The following is a 9,885-nucleotide window of genomic DNA, read 5'->3' as shown; positions in this document are numbered from 1 at the left end:
GCTCCCAGCCTGGCCCCCTTCCTAGCTGATCCATCTCTGCCTAAATGAGCCGGGTTGGTCTGTGTGGCTTGTAGGAGAAGGGAGGAGGCTTCCTGAAGGAGGGTAGGGCATGGGCGGGGCAAGGAGAGGGTGCGGCACCCAGGCAGAGGAGAGGGCACTGGGCAGGGGAGGCACCGCACTGTTGTCGCTCGGAGTCACCAGTTGCGCGGAGGGAAGTGAATCACAGAGCGGGTCAAGTCCTCCAGCTCTTTGCAGGGTGAGTCATGGGAGGGTTTTCCTGCAAGTTGGGCTTCTTTCCCTTGTCTGCTTTCTGAGCTTTTCACTCAGGAACCTTGGACTTTCCCACGTGCAAGGGGAGGTGGGTTAGGAGGAAATTTAACATCAGCCTCATCACAGGCAGCTTCTCTGCTTGATGGGGAAGTCTCAGGCTGCTCCCGGCCTCAGGCCCAAGAGGCTGCGAAGCCCTTCACCTAAAGTACTATTTTAATAGGGGTGGGCTTTTACAATGGAAGACAAGACTTTCCCACCCCCCACCCCAGCACAGCTCTTACATCGACATCTTTGACGTGAGCAACAGATTCTGGTGAGAGGCCCCTGTGCTTTAGAATGGGCCTGAGCCTGGGGGGTGGCCCACCCCGGAGTGGCCAAAGGGCCCCTCTAGTGGGCTTCACCCCATGTGGGTAGGCTGTGGGGACTGGGGGAGGGTCCCTTCTTGGGACTTGGACAGGGAGGAGGAAGAGGGAAAGGCCTCTGGAAGGTGGGGGCAGAACCAGCCCCACCCCCCACCCCCCCACCCCCGCTCTCAGTTTGGGCTCCTGTTCAGAGCAAGCGCAGAGCAGACATTGTGGACACCTCTGACAATCCAGTGTGGAATCACTGTCCGCCACGATAGTCATGCCAAGTGCAAAGACTGAGGTAACAAGGTGTACAGGAACACCCTTAGGAGGGGCCCAGAATGCCACAAACCACAGGTCTGGACACTGGGCTAAGGGCTCCATCTGGCCACTGATGTGAGTGGGACCTCCACCCTGATGGGCTGTAAGAACTCAGAGCTCCGACCACCCACCACCCGGGCTTGGCTGTCCCCAGGGTCACACCTAGAGGCCTGCTGGACTTCCACTCCACTAGACACGTGCCACTACTACAGCTACCTGGCTTGAGATGGATGCCTGCCGCGCCACCTGCGGACACTGCCAGTGACCAGGACTGACCAGGACTTCCTGCCGAAGATCCCCTCTCTGTGTGTAACCTGCATGTGACTCTATTGCAGTGGTTCTCAAAGTGTGTGCCAGGGCGCACTGGTGTGCCCTAGAAGATTTCCAGGTGCGCCCTATGGTAGTCAGAGAAATATGTGTCTGTTGGGGACCAAAAAACCAACAGGGTTTTTGGAGTTTAGATTTTGGGGGACAGAGGTGTGGGGAATTGGCTGTAAGCTGACAGTTTGCCCAACCCCCCACCTCACTTGCCTGATTAGGTTGCAAAAGGCTGTTAAGCTGTGGTGCTGGATTGTTTACACTACCCTCCATGTTCCCCAGAAAGACTGGAGACAAGTTTCTTCCATCCTTTGTTTGGTGTAAAGTTAAGATGATATGTATGGTGGGGGTTTTCTGTACTCAACACAATTAAGAGTAAAAAGATGAATTCTTCAATGTATTAATGAGGAAATGAGAGTTTGCCTTTCAAATATATGCCCAAACATTGAAGAAATCACTAGGACACATCAGGCTCATGTTTCTCATAAACACAAGAATGAAAAAACTTAACACATTCATGTCAGGACCTGCCGAGTTTACTAAATCTTACTAGGAATGTATCTATATATATAAAAAGATAACTTTGTCGTTTTTTTATTTTTTAACCCCTTTTTTTTTACGAATTCTAAAAAGCATAGCTCAAAAAATGTAACATAGAAATGTTTTTTAATGTCAGAATAAATTTAATTTTGTCTTATTTCGTTTAATTTCCATAAAAGCACGCTTGGACTTTATATTTTTTTCTTTAATATTTGACTTATTATAACATATTTCTCAGAAGTTTGTATATAGTGTGCTTACAATTATTTGTAGGATTTTTATTTATTTATTTTTAGATTTTATTTATTCATTTTATTTTATTTTTTTAAAAGATTTTATTTATTTATTTATTTACTTTTAGAGAGGAGGGAGGGGGAGAGAGAGAGAGAGAGAGAAGGGGGAGGAGCAGGAAGCATCAACTCCCATATGTGCTTTGACCAGGCAAGCCAGGGTTTTGAACCGGCAACCTCAGTGTTTCCAGGTTGACGCTTTATCCACTGCGCCACCACAGGTCAGGCTATTTATTCATTTTAGAGAGAGGAGACAGAGAGAGAAGGGAGGGAGGAGCAGAAAGCATCAACTCCCATATGTGCCTTGAACAGAGAAGCCCGGGATTTCGAACCCGCGACCTCAGTGTTCCAGGTCGATGCTTCTACCCACTGCGCCACCGCAGGTCAGGCATATTTGTAGGATTTTAAATGCACCCCGACTTCATAAAGTTTGAGAACCACTGCTCTTTTGGCTGATTGGGAGGTCTCCCCTCATACACCCGGCATTGTGAAAAGACACCAAGTGTGTGAGTGACTCTGTTCAGGGATGCTTCCTCGCTCATGACAACTGTGGGTCTGTCATCTCATCCCTAAACCCTGGTCTGAACCGTCAGTTGCTACAGAGCTCTGTGTGCATGTCCGCATGGGCGTGCCAGGAGACATCTGGCCACACACAGGGGATTAAGGAGCACAGTCTGGAAAGAGCCAAAGCAGGACTTGGCACTCCCGTCTCACATCACCATGGGGCACTCAACCCAGCGCCTGTCACCTGCTGCCTTCTGCAGGTCAGTGGCTCCGTGTGTCACCTCCCTGCATCCCTGCCTGTTGGGCTGTGGACTCCTGGGCATTAGGGGCCATGCCTGAGTCCTCCGTGCCAACCCCAGGATGCACTGCTGCCCGGCTCATCAGCCCACCCATCCACTCGATGGTGCTGCCTTTGCAGAGCCCCCAAAGAGAAGGGACATCCCTGCTGAACCCCACCTCCCTCTTCACCAGGCCCATCTCCTTCCCAAGAGGAAGGAGCAGTTGGGATTTCCAGCTCTCCCTCTTGTCATTTTGTCTGACACTGTGCTTTTACTGTAACAGGTACCCACAATCCGCTCCTGTCGCAGGCATTGGGTATTTGCTACTCGGAACAAACCAGGGTGTCTCCGCAAGGCCAGGACTGGGTCTCAGTCACTTCAACATCCCCCACACCATCTGGGTTGATGCCATAGTTTTTGAATGAAAAAACATTTATTGAATGGAATTGTCATGCCAGAGGCCACCTGTATAAATAACATCTGTGTAGTGTGTTAGAATGTGTCATTTTAAAAACAAGTTTGAGATACAAATCACATACTCTTAATTTAAAATATATAATTTAGTAGTTGTTAAAACAGAGAGCTGTGCAGCCATCACCACAATCAATTTGAGAACTTTGTCACCCTAAAAGAAACCTCAGACCCATTAGCAGGCACTCCTCACTGCCCCATGCCAGCCCCTCGCAAACACGGATTGATTTCTTGTCCCTCTGGATTTGCCTGTCTGGCCATTTCCTATAAATGGAGTCATACAAGAAGTAACTGGCTTCTTTCACTTAGTATAGGGGTCGGGAACCTATGGCTCATGAGCTAGATGTGGCTCTTTTGATGGCTGCATCTGGCTCGCAGACAAATCTCTAATAAAAAAAATAATAACATTAAAAATATAAAACATTCTCATGTATTACATACAATCCATTCATTTCCTACCACTCATGTTCATGGTTGCAGGTGTCTGGAGCCAATCACAGCTGTCCTCCGGGACAACACCAAATTTTTATTGGATAATGCGTAACGTACATGGGTTGTTGTATGGCTCTCACGGAATTACATTTTAAAATATGTGACGTTCATGGCTCTCTCAGCCAACTAGGTTCCTGACCCCTGACTTAGTATAATGTTCTCAAGGTCCTTCCACACTGTAGCTTGTATCAGCACTTCATTCAATTTTATAGTTGGATAATGTTACATTTTGTGGATACATTTTACTCATCCATTCACCAGTGGTGGGCAAGGGTTGTTTCCACTTCTTGGCTATTGCGAAGGAAGCTCCCGGAAGGTTAGCCTCTGGTCTGCCCCCGCTGAAGGTTTCTCAGAAGGAATGCATGGCTCCTAATCACAGTGGCTACCTAATTCCTCCTCAGAAAGTAAGGCGTGCTACTGATTGGGAGAACGCACGTGACCTCGAACTGGGGCGTCGAGTCACATTCTTTGAAGACACGACAGGGAAAGAGCGGGTTCCAGCCTCAACAGTCTGAATCAACATAGCATTGCTGCAATCGGCATTTCTTTCGTCCTCAAACATGGAAATTAATATTTGGCATTCACTGGGCCTTTTCCCAAACTTTATCTCAGAATAAAACCCTCATTGTTGGATGCAGCATCTTGACCATAAATGGCAAGATTATCCCATTATTCTGCAATGCCACAAGGGGACGGCCCAACCCAGAGAGGGTGAAGGAGAACGTAGCTTCCAGGATAAAGAGGCCTCGACACACAAAGATGGCTTGCTACACAGGGTTGGGCAAAATAGGTTTGCACTTGTAATACAAATAACACAAGAGTAAACTCTGTGTTGTGTGTACTCACAACTGGGAGTATATGCTTTTGCCCACCCCTGCAGTTCAACCCCTGCCACTTTACCTAGAATACAAAAATGTTTTAACTGCCAGAACATATTGCCTGGGCCTGGGCCCGGCCCCTCTGCCCAGATGGCCGGCAGGGCTGCCGTGCGCGGGTCTGCCCGCTCAGGGCTCCCTCTCCAAGCCGCACAGCGTGTTGCAGGCATCAGGCTCTCCATCGCTATGTGCAATCCATCAATACCTACTAAAATCCTTGAGCATTCTGCAAGTATCAGACACTATATATAGAACTTACAGTAGAAAGAATCATTACCCCAGAGAACCCAGTCCTCTGCAGCTTGAGGGCCTGTTACCGAGAGACAGTGACTGGAGGATAACAATAGCATTATCCCCATCTTGCAGATGAGAAGACTGAGGCCCAGAGAAGTCTGAGCCACCAGTGGTGGGGACCCAAGGAGTATCGAGGGGGGTATCAAGCTTGCCAAGAAGACGGAATTCGGAGACAGAGCCCCTCCACCCCCAGACCTTCCACCGAAGGCTGACTCTGACATTTTGCCAGGCTGGTCCATCCACTATTTTGTTCTGTAGCCATTCACGGGCACCCTCCCCATTGTTGTGCAAAGGGACCCAGGGTGGCCGTAATCTGTGTTCCCCCTGAGTGCCACACGGTGCCAGCTGCAGCCCCAGCCTACCACGAGGGTACAGTCAGGGAGTCTGATTTGTGATGTCGCTCAGCTGTATCCTCTGTGACTGTGGAAGTCTGAGAGAATAAACACTAACAGTATTTACTAGAAACAGCCATGGATGCCTAATACACATTATTATCTCACAGAAATGGGACGCCTGACCCAGTCTGAGCACGTGGCTCAGCGTCATCTGCAGCCAAACATTCTGCGACGCTGACACAGAGATGGGGCAGCAGGACGCAGGAGCCACCGTCTGAGACGGCGGGTGGCCCGGGGTGGCCCCTTCCCCCCACGCCTCTCTGTGGCCGCTCAGTCCCCAGCCTTTGTTATCGCCTGGTTTTACACAGGGGACTGTTTCTTCTTTGTCTTATAAACAGCCACCCACATGCCCGGTTAGCCGTCAGTACGTGGGGCTGGCTCTTCAGTCTGAGCCGACGGCATACTGCACAGCTGCCCAACGTTCAAGAAACACAAAAGGCAAAGCGCGAGTCCAGTTTCGAGTCTGTGCCTGGGTCTGAGGCTCAACCAAAAAACAGGACGGGCTGAGGACAGTCCTCATGAGGCAATCCTGTTCCTGTCAACCCTCTAGCCACACGGTCTTGCATGGGGAAGACACCACTCCCTGGTAATTCTCGGTGGTGAAAGTAAGCTTCTCCCATTTAGTCAGAAGGTTCAAGGGCCAGAGAGAGGGAGGGGAAGGCACAGGGATTGAGAACAGGACTCCCAAAGCAGGAGGTGGGCAATAACATCTAGGAAATAAGAAAGGGCTGCGATTCCAAGAAGAGCCGCGCCACAAAATTGTGAGCCACTGACACACATCCTTCCGCCTCAGCAAGTAAGAAATCCACTGGCCTCTTCCACGCATCCAGTTTGAAACCACGCCTTAGAGAAGATGTCCTGCGGTCACAGACTGGATACAAAGGATACACAAATAGTGTGCTGGACCCAGCCCAGAGGCAGGGAGTCCAAAGCCAACCAGAAACAAACGGCGCTTTACTCTTGGGCCAAATAACCGCCGAAGCTTCTAAGTTCAGGCCCTATTTATTCCATCTCAGGTCTCTGTTTCAGCTGGTTGAGCTCACGATCACAATGCCCCGAGAAAATCTCTCGGGGTGTCAGCCCAAAGCAGGGCCACTCCCGGAAGTAGGTAAGAAGCGGGGAGAGACTTGCTCAACCAGAGGCACTTGGAGACGGCACAGTTTGGACCATGTTTTTGGCCTCTAGTTCAAAGGCTGGCGCTTCTGCACGAAGGTCCATCTTGGCTTACTCCCTGACCCAGCCGAGGAGAAGCACACGGGGGATGGCTGCAGGAAAGCTCCCTGGACGGTGGGACTGTCTGGGGAGCGTGTCCCCAGATGCTCCCTGTCCCAACATGCTGGGTTCCTTCACCTGCGCTGTTGGACTCCGGCCCTGGTTTTCCTCCAGAGCCCAGGTCACCATGACTACCATTTATCAGACACCTACCTACCATGCACCACGCTTGGCTGTGCTAGATGCTTTTAAGCACCTTGAATCCACATGACTACCCTTGGAGGGGGCTGAGTTCTATTCACTGTAGAGATGAAACTAAGGCTTAGGAGTGTAACTCGCCCAACATCACATGGTTAATAGAATGAGCGGAGCAAGAATTTATACCTGCGGAGATCTGAAAATACACCCCCAGATTCCTTAGTAGGCTTCCCTTCCAAGGGTGGGACCTAATTCTCTTCCCCTCAGGTGTGGTTGCACTTGGTTGCTGACTTCTGGAGGACGTCGTGCCTGTGGCATTTGACACTGAGACAGCAGGGGAACTGTGGCTTCCCCCTGCTTTCTCTTAGATCATTAGCTTAGGGGAAGCCAGTTGTCATATGGTAAGGACACTCAGACAGCCCTACTGACAGGCCCAGGTGGCATGCTACCTGATGAGTGAGCCATTCTGGAAGCGGACCTGCCAGGCCAGTCAAGTCTCAAATGAAGGCAGCCCTGGCCAACAACTTCACCTTGACCTCAACCCCCTGAGCCTCTGATCTGAGCAGGAACCACCCCGCTGAGCTGCTCCTGAACTCCTGACCCACAGGAACTGTGAACTAACAGTTGACAGTGAGACGTTTTGTTAAGCAGCAGTAGGTAACTACTACAGCACCCAGGCACGTGCTCTTCCCGTCGATGGCTGCTACCTCCAAAATAATGATATTCGGGACCTATTGCTTTCGGGAGACTGAGAAGCTGGCCTTGGATGGAAGGTGGCTGAGTTACAGAGGATACAGGTGAGGATAACTGCTGAGGTAGCGGGGGGGTGTCTGAGTCCCAGAAGATCGGGTGAGTGGCAGCCAAGGACAGCAGGGTGCCAAGAGCTGAGGTGATGAAGGCCTATGCACTCCCTCCCTTCTGATTGGCTCAGGGGCTGCTTTCTTCCTGAGCTGCAGGTCACGTGACAGGCAAGAGTGATGAATGGGCCATTAGGGGACAGGACCTGCAGAGAACTCTGTACAGAGGGAGATCCCTCTCTTTCCCAGACCCTGCAGGTAGGGGCGTGCAGGTAAGAGAACAGAAAACCGCGTTCAGTTACCTACATCCAGTTTTAGCTCATGCGAGTTAATTTGAGCCATTCTTCTAAGACATAAAATTACCAATATATACTGCTGTGTTTTTTTAATCTTAATTCTAGCTCTGGTTGGATAGCTCAGTTGGTTAGAGCATTGTCTCAAAGTGCAGAGGCTGCTGGTTCAATCCCTGGTCAAGGCATATAGAAACAGATCAATATTCCTCTCTCTCAAATCAATGTTTTGGAAAAAACCTTAATTCCTGAAACATACTATAAACACCTGCCCCCAACTTCCCCTGATACGCAAATCCAAATCAGATGTCAAGTATTTCAATATTGACAGGTTTATTCTTTTCTCAAAGCTTGAACAACACAGTTTTACACACATAGGAGTTGGTGAAAAGTAAGCCCTTAGAGCTTTGTTAACAAGGAAACTCATACATAAAACTTTCTGGCCAATGCCCACCCCTCAAAGCAAGAAAACATCGCATTTCCACAATACATCCGCTTTTGGCTACATTTATGTTTTCCAGTTGATACAATACTCATTCAGACCTGCCCGAACAAAGGGAGAAAATACATGCCTCTTCTAAGCGTTACAGATGAGTGGCTATGGAATTCTGAAAACTCTCACTACATAGTTCATAGTATAAAAATCCTTAACTCCATATCGCTTACATTCAATCAAGAGCAGGACCATTGATCCCTGTAATTAAGCATTCAAAGAACATTGCAGTATCTATGCATTTTTACAGAGACAAAAGAAACAAGTAATGTTTAGCTCTTCTAAATAACCCCAGAAGAGGAAATAAAGTTCAGTATAAATTAATACTTGAAGATTCTAGCCCAGCTAGAATGAATCAATGTTTTAAAAATCTACCGTCAAGTATTATAAATATGGGTTTCAGGGAATCGAGTGTAGAGAAACTAATACTTACCAAATGGAGGAGGTATCCAGCAAAAAAGTAAAAAGTCACTCCCTTTGGGGAGAATTAATACTAGATTAATACTAATCAGAGAAAGGAAGATGGCATAAAAGGCAGATATAAAATTGACTCGATGTGAAAATCATTTCATTTCTTGCATCTTAAGAGGGTCTTATGTTCTTCTAGATAGACTTAGGAAAAAGCCATGCAAATGAAATTCCGATAACATGCCAGTTGAGCGACTTTGTCAAAGGTTTGCCCCCAGAAGGGCTTTTTTGAAAAGGTTTAAGAACCTGGTCTAATTGCCATCCAAATGGATGTTTACAACCAACACAAGAAGAAATCATCTATTCCCAAAGCAAACCCTATCTATAGACTTCACTTAAAAGAGCACCTTTTGCTTCTTTCTTTTTTTCCCCCCTTTCTCCATTTAATTTTTCATATCGGAAAATTTGGGCTAAGTTGAACAGAAGAGAAAAAGAGATATGCTGGTGAAATAAAAAACCTCATCAAGCTAGGCAGACTATGGCAAGACCAACAGAAGAAAAGACGCAGGCAAGTTTCTGCAGACAGAGCAGCTTTCTCCCTCGATGACAAATGAGCACTTGGTCCTCGGGAGGCAGAGGCAGCCTGGCTCTGAGTATAACAGATGCCCCTCTCGCATTTAGGGAGTGATGAATTAGCTACTGCTTATCAGGCAACGAACAGAGCCAGCAGTAACCTGGCTGCAAAGACGCCCTCGGAACCAGCCCTTTTGAAACTGAAAACAAGGTTTTGGCCAGAGATGAACACGTACCCCCATACAAGTGAAAAGAGAAGTTTTAAAAGGAACACCGAGTACAGCTCTTTTATTTCAGAAACATACCCACTGGCTGGTGATCTTCTGCCTGAAAGGCCACCCTGGGCTGCTGCACAGCTGATGTGACCACACAGCGCACAGCTGTCTAAAACTAAGACAGGTCACTTGGCGGCTGCCCGCAGGTAATAGCTGCTGCAAGGGTTCGAGACGGAGGCTGCTTCATCCCGACACGGTAACTTGGACGACAACAAGATCAAGTACGGCTTCTCTTAGAAAGCTGGGA

The sequence above is a fragment of the Saccopteryx bilineata genome, chromosome 4 (genome assembly GCF_036850765.1).
Source record: "Saccopteryx bilineata isolate mSacBil1 chromosome 4, mSacBil1_pri_phased_curated, whole genome shotgun sequence".
NCBI classification, from domain to species: domain Eukaryota; kingdom Metazoa; phylum Chordata; class Mammalia; order Chiroptera; family Emballonuridae; genus Saccopteryx; species Saccopteryx bilineata.
The sequence above is the reverse complement of the archived record's forward strand: the minus strand, read 5'-3'. Positions refer to the sequence as shown.